The sequence below is a fragment of the Hydractinia symbiolongicarpus genome, chromosome 9 (assembly GCF_029227915.1).
Source record: "Hydractinia symbiolongicarpus strain clone_291-10 chromosome 9, HSymV2.1, whole genome shotgun sequence".
NCBI lineage: Eukaryota > Metazoa > Cnidaria > Hydrozoa > Anthoathecata > Hydractiniidae > Hydractinia > Hydractinia symbiolongicarpus.
Window position 1 is genome coordinate 10,112,462 of NC_079883.1, and position 12,946 is coordinate 10,125,407.

At 40.6% G+C, this 12,946-nt stretch overlaps 10 non-coding genes across 10 annotated transcripts; 3 read left to right on the forward strand and 7 right to left on the reverse strand.

Moving 5' to 3' along the window:
• Window positions 1–433: 433 nt before the first annotated feature.
• On the forward strand, window positions 434–552 carry LOC130658071 (5S ribosomal RNA). Its single transcript, XR_008985289.1, has one exon. It is a non-coding gene; the product is annotated as a 5S ribosomal RNA (ribosomal RNA).
• Window positions 553–880: 328 nt separating this feature from the next.
• On the reverse strand, window positions 881–1,045 carry LOC130660029 (U1 spliceosomal RNA). Its single transcript, XR_008987232.1, has one exon. It is a non-coding gene; the product is annotated as a U1 spliceosomal RNA (small nuclear RNA).
• A 185-nt stretch (window positions 1,046–1,230) lies between these two features.
• Window positions 1,231–1,422, reverse strand: LOC130661078 (U2 spliceosomal RNA). Its single transcript, XR_008988274.1, has one exon. It is a non-coding gene; the product is annotated as a U2 spliceosomal RNA (small nuclear RNA).
• Window positions 1,423–1,744: 322 nt separating this feature from the next.
• Trnar-acg (transfer RNA arginine (anticodon ACG)) lies at window positions 1,745–1,817 on the reverse strand. Its single transcript has one exon. It is a non-coding gene; the product is annotated as a tRNA-Arg (tRNA).
• Window positions 1,818–6,285: 4,468 nt separating this feature from the next.
• LOC130658072 (5S ribosomal RNA) lies at window positions 6,286–6,404 on the forward strand. The gene has a single exon (XR_008985290.1). It is a non-coding gene; the product is annotated as a 5S ribosomal RNA (ribosomal RNA).
• A 328-nt stretch (window positions 6,405–6,732) lies between these two features.
• LOC130660030 (U1 spliceosomal RNA) lies at window positions 6,733–6,897 on the reverse strand. Its single transcript, XR_008987233.1, has one exon. It is a non-coding gene; the product is annotated as a U1 spliceosomal RNA (small nuclear RNA).
• Window positions 6,898–7,082: 185 nt separating this feature from the next.
• LOC130661079 (U2 spliceosomal RNA) lies at window positions 7,083–7,274 on the reverse strand. Its single transcript, XR_008988275.1, has one exon. It is a non-coding gene; the product is annotated as a U2 spliceosomal RNA (small nuclear RNA).
• A 322-nt stretch (window positions 7,275–7,596) lies between these two features.
• Trnar-acg (transfer RNA arginine (anticodon ACG)) lies at window positions 7,597–7,669 on the reverse strand. Its single transcript has one exon. It is a non-coding gene; the product is annotated as a tRNA-Arg (tRNA).
• A 4,468-nt stretch (window positions 7,670–12,137) lies between these two features.
• LOC130658073 (5S ribosomal RNA) lies at window positions 12,138–12,256 on the forward strand. Its single transcript, XR_008985291.1, has one exon. It is a non-coding gene; the product is annotated as a 5S ribosomal RNA (ribosomal RNA).
• Window positions 12,257–12,585: 329 nt separating this feature from the next.
• On the reverse strand, window positions 12,586–12,777 carry LOC130661080 (U2 spliceosomal RNA). Its single transcript, XR_008988276.1, has one exon. It is a non-coding gene; the product is annotated as a U2 spliceosomal RNA (small nuclear RNA).
• Between the last annotated feature and the right edge of the window lie 169 nt (window positions 12,778–12,946).

The window sequence follows — 12,946 nt, forward strand, 5'->3', positions numbered from 1 at the left end:
TTTACTTAGCAGCCGTCTTGGAATATTTATCTGCTGAGATATTGGAGTTGGCTGGTAACGCAGCAAGAGACAACAAAAAAGCTAGGATTATTCCAAGACATTTACAATTGGCTGTTCGTAATGATGAAGAATTAAACAAACTTTTGAGCGGTGTAACCATTGCAGCTGGTGGTGTTTTGCCAAACATTCAAGCTGTCTTACTCCCAAAGAAGAACGACAAAGGACAGAAGAAGTAAACCGCTACACTCAGAAAACAACGGCTATTTTTATAGCCACACATCTTTAAAAAAACATTGTTTTTTTCACAAAACTATAACCTTAAAGTCTAATAGATAATCCATGCATACGCCTTGTCCTAAGTAACTCAAAGAAATTAAATAAAAAAATTTGATCACAACGTCAAAATAAATTGCACGTATTTGCACCTACTAATGTCTACGGCCATACCACGATGAACACACCCGTTCTCGTCTGATCACGGAAGTTAAGCATCGTCGGGCCGGGATAGTACTTGGATGGGGGACCGCCTGGGAACTCCCGGTGTCGTAGGCTTTTCATTTTCATTTGCTGTGATATATTTCTTGTTATAACAATTAAGGAACGTGGCGGTTGTTGAAAGTGTTTCCTATGACATTTTCCTACGACATTTTCAGGTGATAGTACGAGAAAAAAGAGCTTTCAAATGCATACAAACTCGATCTATTGCCGATCATCCAATAACCCTGACGGAATGGCAAATAAAATAAAATTCCGCCGCCTTCCGAGGACTTATATCGCAATCACGTTTCGTAACAGCCAAGCGAGGTTTTACCTTAGCGTTTAAGTCACCACCGACATTTGGCCGCGCAACTTTTCTAAGCTCATTCATTTTGACTTAAGGAGGGGGCGAGCGCGGACGCAGGCCCCCACTACCAGAAATTGTACGGTCGAGTTACTGACGTTTGCAGTAATCGCAGAGGTCAGCCCAAGCGTAGTGCAATGCAAGAGCCTCACTCTGGAAGAAAACCCTCATTGATCAGTCTTTACTTCCCCGTCAGGTAAGTATGAGTTGGAACTGCACCGTAGCATGAGGGTACCCTTCAAAGTTTGTTAATGCTTGTGGCTTGAGTGTGTTATAAACTGCCGTGTCGCGGGGCATAGGCTGTATTCTCCCCCAGTGTACGCGTTTTGTTCCCGCCGTAGACTATGCAGAGTGCCGTCGGAAAGAGGACTGCTATTATTCTTTTATTGCTTATGTGGGCCGCCATCGGTAATAGTGCAACACCAAGGCAACCCGTGGTCACGGCGTGAATGAATCCACCTCCATGACCCAAGGCCAAAAATCAGATTAATATACTGACCATTCAGAGAATGGCCTACCAGATATTAAACTGATAAGAACAGATACTACACTTGATCTTAGCCATTAGGCCGAGAAGCGATAAAGAACAAGCGTTGCCATGATAGGCATCGTCCACACACCGTAACTGCTTGTGGAGCATGTCACGTTACTGTAAAGCTTACAACTGTCACCGCGTACGGATGGACGGCGACATAGTAAAAATCACGGCTGTTGATTTAGCCGTAGGATGGAGAGCGACTGTAGCGAGTGGATGGTAACTTACATGAATGCTAACAAAGGCGACGATACTAAGTGCGTGATATTACTTTCCAATATGTCTGCGTACATTCCGTTTATCAACGCATTACGCCAGAACGTGCGCGCGCGTTACACAGTAGACCATGCAGCCGAAATGCGACAGTGCGACCCTGCCAGGAGTCGAACCTGGAATCCCCTGATTCGTAGTCAGATGCCTTATCCATTGGGCCACAGGGCCATGCTTATGACTTCGCCCCATCGTCATTTTGGCTTGCGCATTCGTTTTACTTACGACAGAATTCTTCGTGTTTGTAGCCATGAAAGAAAGGGACTTCTGTGAGTGAATTTTTTTACTGTGGTCTAATAAAAAAGTCGAAACGCAGTGCCCAATATATGAATTGCTCCTAATAGCCGGAAACAGGCCGTGTCGATGATGTAGGCCGACATACGCAACGCAAACCAAAGAACGCTTTATGAAAATCCTAACACGAGCGCGGAAGAAGCCCAAATTAACAGACTAGATGTAATGCTGAAGACCTCAAACTCCAGCAGCTTCTCTTGCAGACTATTGCGTCGTACTACAAATAAAAATTAACATGCTTTCCCATAGTCGCGGCACCCAAAACGGACATTATACGATGTACAGAAACACACATTTCTGTTTTCGCGCCAAATCAATTCCCGGGAGTGGTACTTTTACGTCCGCATACTTCGCACCGTCTTAAATTATATCTCATTTACACGGTAATGTTTAGTATACTTCTACTGTGATAACAAGCATCGTTTATCGTTGGATTGTTGTAAGAAAACATTAAAAATGAGTGAAGCAGCTTCTCCAAAGAAAATCGCACCCAAGAAGAAACCTGCTGCAAAGAAGACAGCTGATCACCCTAAATATGTGGACATGATCAAGGCTGCTATCGCTACCCTAAAGGAACGCGGTGGTTCATCTCGCCAAGCTATTACAAAATATATTCATGCAAATTACAAAGTTGCTGAAAACTCAGATCATCATCTGAAAATGGCTCTTAAACGAGGAGTAACATCAGGCGATTTGATTCAAACTAAAGGCACTGGTGCTTCTGGATCATTCAAGCTAGGTCAGGTAAAAAAAGAAAAACCTAAGAAAAAGGCCGCAGCAAAAAAGCCAACGGCAAAGAAGCCTACTGCAAAGAAAAGTACACCAAAAAAGAAGCCAGCAAAGAAGAGCACGCCAAAGAAAGCAGCAAAGAAGCCTGCCACAAAGAAAGCCTCGGCTAAGAAACCAGCAGCTAAGAAACCCACAAAGAAGCCTGTTGCTAAAAAACCTGCAGCAAAGAAGGTCAAAAAGACTCCCAAAAAGGCAGCAAAGAAGACCGCAAAAAAATAATTTGTGTGTATCTGGCTATTACATTAACAAACGGCTATTTTTATAGCCACACATTTACAAAAAAACATTATCTTGGTACAAAGTTAAACTTGTTTAAGTCACTTAAACAGTTAAAAAAGAGTAAATTTAAGATTAGATTCCCTAAGTTTAAGTATTTTCGTTTTTAAATTTCTTATTTTCTTGCTTTTACTTTTCTTGCCCTTCATATTTTTAACATTGTCAAACTTTATGTAGCATAAAATTTTTATGTAGCATAAAATTTAAACAGAAAGCAGGACAAAGTTTGATATAAAAAGCTAGCCGTAATATTTTTTATGGATGTGTGGCTATAAAAATAGCCGTTTTTTGTTTGGTAAGATGCTTAGGCACGTTCCCCACGAATTCTTCTTGCCAACTGGATGTCTTTAGGCATGATTGTAACTCGTTTTGCGTGAATGGCACACAAGTTAGTATCCTCGAACAAGCCAACAAGGTACGCTTCAGAAGCCTCTTGCAGAGCCATAACGGCTGTGCTCTGGAATCGCAGATCTGTTTTGAAGTCCTGAGCAATTTCTCGCACAAGACGCTGGAAAGGCAACTTGCGGATCAAGAGCTCGGTTGACTTCTGGTATCTTCTGATTTCTCTGAGAGCAACTGTACCAGGTCTGTAACGATGTGGTTTTTTCACTCCTCCAGTAGCTGGTGCGCTTTTCCTCGCAGCTTTAGTGGCGAGTTGTTTTCGTGGAGCCTTTCCTCCAGTAGATTTACGTGCAGTTTGCTTTGTACGAGCCATATTTTAAGAAGTCGATGTAGTACGGATACACAAGACGGTCTAAAATGCACTATCGCGCCAAAGTTTTATTTCTCATATTGATTGACAGCTAAGGTTCAAAACAAACCATTTGATTGGTGCTAAGAAAGTAATTTCTGATTGGCTGCATAATGACATTACGCTCATTACTTTAACATTTTTATAAAATCTGTGTTTTTTGGCTACGGGAAAACGGCTGTATCTTCTGATACACAAAAGCTTTTGACTTTTTTTTTTTTTAGTAAGTAGCAGAAGGTTTGGCGAATTCCAACGATGCCAAATTTATTGCCTTACTGAAACATTAAGACCACGAATTTTTAAAAAAACTACAGTTTTACTTAAAAAAATGTACAAAATGTTCGGAACATTTTGTAATGACGCAACTCTATTGGTTAATTAGGGTGTTTCCACGAGCAGTAGGTAATTTTATGGCCTCTTTTTAAAGCTGTCTGAATTCTGTTAACTCAAACGTTGTTTTTGTACTCGTTCTGTACGCAACTATATCAATATGTCTGGACGCGGAAAAGGAGGTAAAGGATTGGGAAAAGGAGGTGCTAAACGTCACCGAAAAATTCTTCGTGATAACATTCAGGGAATCACAAAACCTGCTATTCGGCGTCTTGCTCGACGAGGTGGTGTCAAACGTATCTCTGGCCTTATCTATGAGGAAACCAGAGGTGTACTGAAGGTTTTCTTAGAGAATGTTATTCGTGATGCTGTAACCTACACAGAGCACGCTAAACGCAAGACCGTTACCGCTATGGATGTTGTTTATGCCTTAAAACGTCAAGGAAGAACTCTTTACGGATTCGGAGGTTAAGCGTTGTCATTGCTCAACAAAAACGGCTATTTTTATAGCCACAAATCTTTTAAAACATTACTTTGTGCACGCTTCCAAATTACACAATGTGTAAAGTCTTGTCACAGTTACATTTATTGCTATACGATACTATGTCATATATGACACAAAAAAAATTTAGAAATACTTTGTAGGGTTAATTTGCCTGGGAGTGTTTCCGTGAAAAGCTGGGTTAAGTTAAATGTAAGCAATAACATGGATCAATGTACTTGTCTTTTCTGCAAGTACAGCTAATAATACGTATGAAAAGTGAAGCTAATCCACACACACATGGGGAAGTATTTTAAATGTAGGCTAGTGTTCTTAAGCACATTATTTAGAAGTTTTATTAACTTCGGTTAACTTGTAGTGACGCCAAGTAAATGTTTTTTTAAAGATGTGTGGTCTTAAAAAAGACCGTTTGTGTTTGGTAGACGTTGGTTTACTTGCTGCTTGTGTATTTTGTGACGGCTTTTGTTCCTTCACTGACTGCGTGTTTTGCAAGTTCTCCAGGCAAGAGAAGACGTACTGCGGTTTGAATTTCACGAGAAGAGATGGTCGACTTTTTGTTTTGAAGAGCCAAACGCGAAGCTTCGGAAGCAATGCGCTCAAAGATGTCGTTGACAAATGAGTTCATGATGCTCATAGCTTTGCTTGAAACTCCGACATCTGGGTGAACTTGTTTCAAAACATTGTAGATGTAAATAGCATAACTTTCCTTTCTCTTTCTCTTGCGTTTCTTTTCACCAGTTCCACCAATCTTTCCTCCTTTTTTGCCGGCTCTTTTTTCACCTTTCTTGGCTACTTTAGGTGCCTGTTTTCCTCCTTTAGCTGCTGCGTCAGACATGGTTAAAAATTTTTGCTACTTAACTTGTAAATAAGCATTAAACTGCAAGTCAAAACTTTTTGTTTATAAGTAAAAAAATCGGATCGAATTCGATCCGAAAACGCCGATACGCAATTTAATTGGTTAAAAAAAAAATCTTTTGTTTAATACTTAATTATGATTGGTTAAAAAAACATGATTTCGATCCTATTTTTATGATGAAAAAACGAGTAAAGTTTATTTCGTTAACACTTACGTTAAATATTCGTACGTTTTTGTATTAACTTACAAATCAAATCGCAGTTATGTCTGGACGTGGAAAAGGTGGAAAAGCTAAGGCTAAAGCCAAGACAAGATCCTCAAGAGCTGGACTTCAATTTCCAGTCGGTAGAGTGCATAGATTCCTTCGTAGAGGGCACTATGCTAACCGAATTGGATCTGGAGCACCAGTTTACTTAGCAGCCGTCTTGGAATATTTATCTGCTGAGATATTGGAGTTGGCTGGTAACGCAGCAAGAGACAACAAAAAAGCTAGGATTATTCCAAGACATTTACAATTGGCTGTTCGTAATGATGAAGAATTAAACAAACTTTTGAGCGGTGTAACCATTGCAGCTGGTGGTGTTTTGCCAAACATTCAAGCTGTCTTACTCCCAAAGAAGAACGACAAAGGACAGAAGAAGTAAACCGCTACACTCAGAAAACAACGGCTATTTTTATAGCCACACATCTTTAAAAAAACATTGTTTTTTTCACAAAACTATAACCTTAAAGTCTAATAGATAATCCATGCATACGCCTTGTCCTAAGTAACTCAAAGAAATTAAATAAAAAAATTTGATCACAACGTCAAAATAAATTGCACGTATTTGCACCTACTAATGTCTACGGCCATACCACGATGAACACACCCGTTCTCGTCTGATCACGGAAGTTAAGCATCGTCGGGCCGGGATAGTACTTGGATGGGGGACCGCCTGGGAACTCCCGGTGTCGTAGGCTTTTCATTTTCATTTGCTGTGATATATTTCTTGTTATAACAATTAAGGAACGTGGCGGTTGTTGAAAGTGTTTCCTATGACATTTTCCTACGACATTTTCAGGTGATAGTACGAGAAAAAAGAGCTTTCAAATGCATACAAACTCGATCTATTGCCGATCATCCAATAACCCTGACGGAATGGCAAATAAAATAAAATTCCGCCGCCTTCCGAGGACTTATATCGCAATCACGTTTCGTAACAGCCAAGCGAGGTTTTACCTTAGCGTTTAAGTCACCACCGACATTTGGCCGCGCAACTTTTCTAAGCTCATTCATTTTGACTTAAGGAGGGGGCGAGCGCGGACGCAGGCCCCCACTACCAGAAATTGTACGGTCGAGTTACTGACGTTTGCAGTAATCGCAGAGGTCAGCCCAAGCGTAGTGCAATGCAAGAGCCTCACTCTGGAAGAAAACCCTCATTGATCAGTCTTTACTTCCCCGTCAGGTAAGTATGAGTTGGAACTGCACCGTAGCATGAGGGTACCCTTCAAAGTTTGTTAATGCTTGTGGCTTGAGTGTGTTATAAACTGCCGTGTCGCGGGGCATAGGCTGTATTCTCCCCCAGTGTACGCGTTTTGTTCCCGCCGTAGACTATGCAGAGTGCCGTCGGAAAGAGGACTGCTATTATTCTTTTATTGCTTATGTGGGCCGCCATCGGTAATAGTGCAACACCAAGGCAACCCGTGGTCACGGCGTGAATGAATCCACCTCCATGACCCAAGGCCAAAAATCAGATTAATATACTGACCATTCAGAGAATGGCCTACCAGATATTAAACTGATAAGAACAGATACTACACTTGATCTTAGCCATTAGGCCGAGAAGCGATAAAGAACAAGCGTTGCCATGATAGGCATCGTCCACACACCGTAACTGCTTGTGGAGCATGTCACGTTACTGTAAAGCTTACAACTGTCACCGCGTACGGATGGACGGCGACATAGTAAAAATCACGGCTGTTGATTTAGCCGTAGGATGGAGAGCGACTGTAGCGAGTGGATGGTAACTTACATGAATGCTAACAAAGGCGACGATACTAAGTGCGTGATATTACTTTCCAATATGTCTGCGTACATTCCGTTTATCAACGCATTACGCCAGAACGTGCGCGCGCGTTACACAGTAGACCATGCAGCCGAAATGCGACAGTGCGACCCTGCCAGGAGTCGAACCTGGAATCCCCTGATTCGTAGTCAGATGCCTTATCCATTGGGCCACAGGGCCATGCTTATGACTTCGCCCCATCGTCATTTTGGCTTGCGCATTCGTTTTACTTACGACAGAATTCTTCGTGTTTGTAGCCATGAAAGAAAGGGACTTCTGTGAGTGAATTTTTTTACTGTGGTCTAATAAAAAAGTCGAAACGCAGTGCCCAATATATGAATTGCTCCTAATAGCCGGAAACAGGCCGTGTCGATGATGTAGGCCGACATACGCAACGCAAACCAAAGAACGCTTTATGAAAATCCTAACACGAGCGCGGAAGAAGCCCAAATTAACAGACTAGATGTAATGCTGAAGACCTCAAACTCCAGCAGCTTCTCTTGCAGACTATTGCGTCGTACTACAAATAAAAATTAACATGCTTTCGCATAGTCGCGGCACCCAAAACGGACATTATACGATGTACAGAAACACACATTTCTGTTTTCGCGCCAAATCAATTCCCGGGAGTGGTACTTTTACGTCCGCATACTTCGCACCGTCTTAAATTATATCTCATTTACACGGTAATGTTTAGTATACTTCTACTGTGATAACAAGCATCGTTTATCGTTGGATTGTTGTAAGAAAACATTAAAAATGAGTGAAGCAGCTTCTCCAAAGAAAATCGCACCCAAGAAGAAACCTGCTGCAAAGAAGACAGCTGATCACCCTAAATATGTGGACATGATCAAGGCTGCTATCGCTACCCTAAAGGAACGCGGTGGTTCATCTCGCCAAGCTATTACAAAATATATTCATGCAAATTACAAAGTTGCTGAAAACTCAGATCATCATCTGAAAATGGCTCTTAAACGAGGAGTAACATCAGGCGATTTGATTCAAACTAAAGGCACTGGTGCTTCTGGATCATTCAAGCTAGGTCAGGTAAAAAAAGAAAAACCTAAGAAAAAGGCCGCAGCAAAAAAGCCAACGGCAAAGAAGCCTACTGCAAAGAAAAGTACACCAAAAAAGAAGCCAGCAAAGAAGAGCACGCCAAAGAAAGCAGCAAAGAAGCCTGCCACAAAGAAAGCCTCGGCTAAGAAACCAGCAGCTAAGAAACCCACAAAGAAGCCTGTTGCTAAAAAACCTGCAGCAAAGAAGGTCAAAAAGACTCCCAAAAAGGCAGCAAAGAAGACCGCAAAAAAATAATTTGTGTGTATCTGGCTATTACATTAACAAACGGCTATTTTTATAGCCACACATTTACAAAAAAACATTATCTTGGTACAAAGTTAAACTTGTTTAAGTCACTTAAACAGTTAAAAAAGAGTAAATTTAAGATTAGATTCCCTAAGTTTAAGTATTTTCGTTTTTAAATTTCTTATTTTCTTGCTTTTACTTTTCTTGCCCTTCATATTTTTAACATTGTCAAACTTTATGTAGCATAAAATTTTTATGTAGCATAAAATTTAAACAGAAAGCAGGACAAAGTTTGATATAAAAAGCTAGCCGTAATATTTTTTATGGATGTGTGGCTATAAAAATAGCCGTTTTTTGTTTGGTAAGATGCTTAGGCACGTTCCCCACGAATTCTTCTTGCCAACTGGATGTCTTTAGGCATGATTGTAACTCGTTTTGCGTGAATGGCACACAAGTTAGTATCCTCGAACAAGCCAACAAGGTACGCTTCAGAAGCCTCTTGCAGAGCCATAACGGCTGTGCTCTGGAATCGCAGATCTGTTTTGAAGTCCTGAGCAATTTCTCGCACAAGACGCTGGAAAGGCAACTTGCGGATCAAGAGCTCGGTTGACTTCTGGTATCTTCTGATTTCTCTGAGAGCAACTGTACCAGGTCTGTAACGATGTGGTTTTTTCACTCCTCCAGTAGCTGGTGCGCTTTTCCTCGCAGCTTTAGTGGCGAGTTGTTTTCGTGGAGCCTTTCCTCCAGTAGATTTACGTGCAGTTTGCTTTGTACGAGCCATATTTTAAGAAGTCGATGTAGTACGGATACACAAGACGGTCTAAAATGCACTATCGCGCCAAAGTTTTATTTCTCATATTGATTGACAGCTAAGGTTCAAAACAAACCATTTGATTGGTGCTAAGAAAGTAATTTCTGATTGGCTGCATAATGACATTACGCTCATTACTTTAACATTTTTATAAAATCTGTGTTTTTTGGCTACGGGAAAACGGCTGTATCTTCTGATACACAAAAGCTTTTGACTTTTTTTTTTTTTAGTAAGTAGCAGAAGGTTTGGCGAATTCCAACGATGCCAAATTTATTGCCTTACTGAAACATTAAGACCACGAATTTTTAAAAAAACTACAGTTTTACTTAAAAAAATGTACAAAATGTTCGGAACATTTTGTAATGACGCAACTCTATTGGTTAATTAGGGTGTTTCCACGAGCAGTAGGTAATTTTATGGCCTCTTTTTAAAGCTGTCTGAATTCTGTTAACTCAAACGTTGTTTTTGTACTCGTTCTGTACGCAACTATATCAATATGTCTGGACGCGGAAAAGGAGGTAAAGGATTGGGAAAAGGAGGTGCTAAACGTCACCGAAAAATTCTTCGTGATAACATTCAGGGAATCACAAAACCTGCTATTCGGCGTCTTGCTCGACGAGGTGGTGTCAAACGTATCTCTGGCCTTATCTATGAGGAAACCAGAGGTGTACTGAAGGTTTTCTTAGAGAATGTTATTCGTGATGCTGTAACCTACACAGAGCACGCTAAACGCAAGACCGTTACCGCTATGGATGTTGTTTATGCCTTAAAACGTCAAGGAAGAACTCTTTACGGATTCGGAGGTTAAGCGTTGTCATTGCTCAACAAAAACGGCTATTTTTATAGCCACAAATCTTTTAAAACATTACTTTGTGCACGCTTCCAAATTACACAATGTGTAAAGTCTTGTCACAGTTACATTTATTGCTATACGATACTATGTCATATATGACACAAAAAAAATTTAGAAATACTTTGTAGGGTTAATTTGCCTGGGAGTGTTTCCGTGAAAAGCTGGGTTAAGTTAAATGTAAGCAATAACATGGATCAATGTACTTGTCTTTTCTGCAAGTACAGCTAATAATACGTATGAAAAGTGAAGCTAATCCACACACACATGGGGAAGTATTTTAAATGTAGGCTAGTGTTCTTAAGCACATTATTTAGAAGTTTTATTAACTTCGGTTAACTTGTAGTGACGCCAAGTAAATGTTTTTTTAAAGATGTGTGGTCTTAAAAAAGACCGTTTGTGTTTGGTAGACGTTGGTTTACTTGCTGCTTGTGTATTTTGTGACGGCTTTTGTTCCTTCACTGACTGCGTGTTTTGCAAGTTCTCCAGGCAAGAGAAGACGTACTGCGGTTTGAATTTCACGAGAAGAGATGGTCGACTTTTTGTTTTGAAGAGCCAAACGCGAAGCTTCGGAAGCAATGCGCTCAAAGATGTCGTTGACAAATGAGTTCATGATGCTCATAGCTTTGCTTGAAACTCCGACATCTGGGTGAACTTGTTTCAAAACATTGTAGATGTAAATAGCATAACTTTCCTTTCTCTTTCTCTTGCGTTTCTTTTCACCAGTTCCACCAATCTTTCCTCCTTTTTTGCCGGCTCTTTTTTCACCTTTCTTGGCTACTTTAGGTGCCTGTTTTCCTCCTTTAGCTGCTGCGTCAGACATGGTTAAAAATTTTTGCTACTTAACTTGTAAATAAGCATTAAACTGCAAGTCAAAACTTTTTGTTTATAAGTAAAAAAATCGGATCGAATTCGATCCGAAAACGCCGATACGCAATTTAATTGGTTAAAAAAAAAATCTTTTGTTTAATACTTAATTATGATTGGTTAAAAAAACATGATTTCGATCCTATTTTTATGATGAAAAAACGAGTAAAGTTTATTTCGTTAACACTTACGTTAAATATTCGTACGTTTTTGTATTAACTTACAAATCAAATCGCAGTTATGTCTGGACGTGGAAAAGGTGGAAAAGCTAAGGCTAAAGCCAAGACAAGATCCTCAAGAGCTGGACTTCAATTTCCAGTCGGTAGAGTGCATAGATTCCTTCGTAGAGGGCACTATGCTAACCGAATTGGATCTGGAGCACCAGTTTACTTAGCAGCCGTCTTGGAATATTTATCTGCTGAGATATTGGAGTTGGCTGGTAACGCAGCAAGAGACAACAAAAAAGCTAGGATTATTCCAAGACATTTACAATTGGCTGTTCGTAATGATGAAGAATTAAACAAACTTTTGAGCGGTGTAACCATTGCAGCTGGTGGTGTTTTGCCAAACATTCAAGCTGTCTTACTCCCAAAGAAGAACGACAAAGGACAGAAGAAGTAAACCGCTACACTCAGAAAACAACGGCTATTTTTATAGCCACACATCTTTAAAAAAACATTGTTTTTTTCACAAAACTATAACCTTAAAGTCTAATAGATAATCCATGCATACGCCTTGTCCTAAGTAACTCAAAGAAATTAAATAAAAAAATTTGATCACAACGTCAAAATAAATTGCACGTATTTGCACCTACTAATGTCTACGGCCATACCACGATGAACACACCCGTTCTCGTCTGATCACGGAAGTTAAGCATCGTCGGGCCGGGATAGTACTTGGATGGGGGACCGCCTGGGAACTCCCGGTGTCGTAGGCTTTTCATTTTCATTTGCTGTGATATATTTCTTGTTATAACAATTAAGGAACGTGGCGGTTGTTGAAAGTGTTTCCTATGACATTTTCCTACGACATTTTCAGGTGATAGTACGAGAAAAAAGAGCTTTCAAATGCATACAAGTATGAGTTGGAACTGCACCGTAGCATGAGGGTACCCTTCAAAGTTTGTTAATGCTTGTGGCTTGAGTGTGTTATAAACTGCCGTGTCGCGGGGCATAGGCTGTATTCTCCCCCAGTGTACGCGTTTTGTTCCCGCCGTAGACTATGCAGAGTGCCGTCGGAAAGAGGACTGCTATTATTCTTTTATTGCTTATGTGGGCCGCCATCGGTAATAGTGCAACACCAAGGCAACCCGTGGTCACGGCGTGAATGAATCCACCTCCATGACCCAAGGCCAAAAATCAGATTAATATACTGACCATTCAGAGAATGGCCTACCAGATATTAAACTGATAAGAACAGATACTACACTTGATCTTAGCCATTAGGCCGAGAAGCGATAAAGAACAAGCGTTGCCATGATAGGCATCGTCCACACACCGTAACTGCTTGTGGAGCATGTCACGTTACTGTAAAGCTTACAACTGTCACCGCGTACGGATGGACGGCGACATAGTAAAAATCACGGCTGTTGATTTAGCCGTAGGATGGAGAGCGACTGTAGCGAGTG